The sequence below is a fragment of the Arachis hypogaea genome, chromosome 12 (assembly GCF_003086295.3).
Source record: "Arachis hypogaea cultivar Tifrunner chromosome 12, arahy.Tifrunner.gnm2.J5K5, whole genome shotgun sequence".
Lineage (NCBI taxonomy): Eukaryota > Viridiplantae > Streptophyta > Magnoliopsida > Fabales > Fabaceae > Arachis > Arachis hypogaea.
Genome location: NC_092047.1, coordinates 15,701,845 through 15,705,977, shown reverse-complemented (window position 1 = coordinate 15,705,977; position 4,133 = coordinate 15,701,845). Strand labels below are relative to the sequence as shown.

The 4,133-nt window shown below is 36.1% G+C and overlaps 1 long non-coding RNA gene across 1 annotated transcript; it reads right to left on the bottom strand.

Moving 5' to 3' along the window:
• Positions 1 to 303: 303 nt before the first annotated feature.
• LOC112726989 (uncharacterized) lies at positions 304 to 3,382 on the bottom strand. The gene is made up of 4 exons (XR_003165523.3): positions 3,207 to 3,382; positions 3,058 to 3,111; positions 2,835 to 2,982; positions 304 to 594 (listed from the first exon to the last, which is right to left on the bottom strand). It is a non-coding gene; the product is annotated as an uncharacterized lncRNA (long non-coding RNA).
• Positions 3,383 to 4,133: the final 751 nt, after the last annotated feature.

The following is a 4,133-nucleotide window of genomic DNA, read 5'->3' as shown; positions in this document are numbered from 1 at the left end:
AAACTTTGGTCAATTCATTAAGAAGTGAATGAATTTCGAGTTCGACTCCTATGGAAAATTTTTTGAATTATCTTTTTTAAATTTTTTTACTAAATTTATTATTTTTTTAATCATAAGAAGATAAAGATATAATAAAGATAAATTATATATATATAATAATAGGAAGAGAGATACTTAACTAGGAGCCTTAAAAAAAAACGGGCAAAACAAAATCGCAAAATAAAAAGCACAACTCTCGGGAAATCGAATTACTTGCGGGTGAAGAAACCTAATAGGAATATGATAGAACAATAAACGAAGAGATAAAGGAAAGCCAAGGAACAGCATAACTAGCTCTCACTCAGCCTGCGAAGCTAAGGCTGGCCGGAGGATACGTATATACATATAAACATACATAAGTGTCCCAAAATATACCAAAATACCAAAGTAAACTCCTATCTCTCCCTCAACCTCTAAGAGGAGCAGCATACATAAATTACTTGGAGAGTAAGCTACACTTATATATACATATATACAAATAGAAACCAAAATACACCAAGAACTACTTCGCTTTCCAGAATCCAGACGCCTAGCGAGGAGCCTCTCGACCTGCATCTGAAAAACAACAACACAATATGGAATGAGAACCGGAGGTTCTCAGCATGGTAAAAGTGCCACGCGCATAAGAAGTACGGTCCTGAGAATGCTATAGGCAATCCTAGAACTCCGTTATTCAATTATCCAACTTGAGCACAAAATAGAAGCCATAAACAGGGGTAGGTATTCTAAATCTGCCTAACTTATTCAAGTTCAAACTTAACCTAACAACAACCACTGAACCGAAAAACACAATAGCCACCGAACCACTATCACAATAGCCACTGAACCACTATATCAATAGTCACTGAACCACTATCACAATAGCCACTGAACCACTATCACAATAGCCACTGAACCACTATATCAATAGTCACTGAACCACTATCACAATAGCCACTGAACCACTATCACAATAGCCACTGAACCACTATCACGATAGCCACTGAACCACTATCACGAAAGCCACCGAACCGAAATACGGTCATGTGGTTAATCCTTCATTTTCAATATTCAATCAACACCAAGCCATTTCTCCTTTCCTCCATCCCTCCATCGTCCACAATGCAACAAAAACAAGCAACCAAACAAGATCACGCACAAGTAATGAGCAGATAGTACAAATAGCAAGTATAGCAGGTAGCAGCGATATAAATCAATTAGGCAAACCAGAAAATGCATAGCAATCAAAGCAAACAAATGCATATGGTGCATGTCTGTCCTATGGCTGATGGGGCCCATCTGTCGGTTATCCAGCCAACCCGACAAGTCCGAAAACCTTAGACTGTCCCTCGTCGCGCATCCCAAGAGTCTATGCATAGATTTCACATACATTCATCATATAATCACTCAATGGGGGTTGATCCATACCCGGGAATTTATACGTGCCCGGTCACCCTTACGACGTAGGGTTAACAGAGTATCGAGAATCAACCTGGAACACGTGGTGGCAAGCCACGGTTTTTACCCAGGGAAACTCGTATCTCAGATATCATCATTCATAAGCCATTTCATAGTCATAATCATTGTTTAATCATTCATCAAGCCATGGCATATTAACTCCTTTTGTTAACAACCTCCCTTTCACACCTTTCATCATCATTCCCTTATAATTCATCTTGATTACCCTTTCCAGGTCCTGACCAAACTATTTATCAAATTCTTCTCAAACTTCTTAATATCAAATAATCTTTAAATCAACCCAACTCTAACGTTAACCAATCACATCACACGAGGATTAAACTTTAACTTCTCGAACCCATGACCATCACTAAGACATCCTCGACACTCTATTTTCTTTTCTGTTTCTAATATAGCAAATGAACTCAGAATTGCACAAACTTTATATCCAGGCGTTCATATTGAAATAAGCTTTCTAACAAACTAAATATCATAATCTTCTGATTTTTCTAGCCTCGGGAATAAAGGAAAAACCGTGACTGCTCTGCAGTGCATAAAACCAGAAAAACAGCAGCAGCATATGATATTCAAAATTCAATATAAAATCCAAGTTAAATCCAATGACTTTTAAAAGTAATGTAGTTAAACTTTACTCATCCAGGAACAAGTGTGTCTTGGTTGCAACCCAATTGTTATTCAATTCTAAGAGTTACAAGCATTGGAAGTTGATACATAGCTTGCTGAAATCTGTTTCTTTTCAGCTCTGACCACCAATATTCAAAAACTCACAACTCCCAATCCTCAACTCTTAAAATTAAGAGGTTTTAGAGAAATAAGGAAAATTATTCAAATTTTATAACAAAATTGGTTTCGCTCCAAAACTCAACTCGTAGAAGTCGCAACAAGGTAAACAAGTTGCTGCCCTGTTTGACATTTTCTGCTGCAGGACAGATTTAACAACCTAACTTTAAAAAAATTGCCATAAATTGTATATTTAACAAAAAGGTCCCAAATTTTCCAGTTTAGTTCCTTATATTCCCAAGTTTAGCCCAGACTTGGTCTCATGTAATTCCGATCATTACATAATTAGTTACAGCACATGCAATACCACCACAACACAACTCTACATCCTTATCAACAAACACCAATCCTAATCCATCATAAATAAATATAAGAACACACTATTAATAACTTCCACACCTCATAATTCCAATATATATGTCCACCAACAAATCTATTCCAATAACATTACAAGGCTAATCATTAAATACAACAAACAATTCAACTTATCCTATGGTACCTCTAACCTAAGCTTTCACAATACCGTAAATATTAAACGTATGAAACTTAAACCATACCTTGGCCGATCACTTAATTCACCCAAGGCAGCTTCTTAACACAAAATTACAGCCTCTTCAAGCTCAAGTAAAACAGCCACAAACTAAGCTTTGATCACCAACAAGCCTCCAAATATTCCCAATGCATATATACCCACTTAATCTACACCTATTACATATACATATTCCAATTTCAGTTCTCCATTACTAAAACAAGATTTGGCTAGGGTTAGGGTATTCTTACCATACCCATATGCTCAATAGCTTGAGCCCACAAGTTCCGGAAGCTAACTTGAACCTAGAACACAAGAATTGAACAATTTTTGACTTAATTGTTCATAAATTTCCGAAATTAGGAGAAGCTGGCTGAGAAGGAAATAATGAGTTACCTACCCAATTGTTCCATGGGTTTCATAGAGCTCGTCACGGTGAACGCGTGGCCGCAAACGGTTCGTCAATCGGAGCTCCGGATCAAAAGTTACATGGATTTGAAATTAAAGTGAGGGTTAGGTTTTTGCTTGTGTTCTTCTTCCCCCTAAGAAAGTTTCCCAGCGTGAATAATGAAGAAGAAAGGAAATAAGAAGCTGTGCCTCTTTAATGGATTGGGTTTGGTTGGGCCTTGGGCCCATTTTGGGTCCGGTTCAACCAGTTCGGCCCATCCGGCCCAATCTTGGGCCAAACTTTTCGAAATTGGTATCAAAATTCTCGTTTCGACGAGCTCTATCCTATTTTGATATCAGTTTTGCGTATTTAATTTTCCTATTGAAAATTCGATTTATTGACTAATTATATACCGATTTTAGCGGGGTTTACACATCACACAACAACTGAGTTAATAAGTTATTATTTGTAAGCTAAGAACACAACTTTAATGTCCGCAGTAGTATAAAACTTTGGTCAATTCATTAAGAGAGTGAATGAATTTTTGGGTTCGACTCCTGCTGCGGAAAATTTTTTGAAAATAATCTTTTTAAATTTAAGTCTATTATTAAATTATTAACTAAATTTATGTCAAGGCAATTTTAACTTTAAGATCACACAACAACTAAGTTAATAAATTATTATTTGTAAACTAAGAACACAACAACTTTAATGTCGCAGTAGTATAAAACTTTGGTCAATTCATAAGAGAGTGAATGAATTTCCGGGTTCGACTCCTGGCTGCGGAAAATTTTTTGGAATAATTAATCTTTTTTTAAATTTTACTAAATTTAACGTCAAGGCAAAATTTAACGTTAAGGCATCACACAACAACTGAGTTAATAATTATTATTTGTAAGCTAAGAACACAACAACTTTAATGTTCGCAGTAGTATAAAA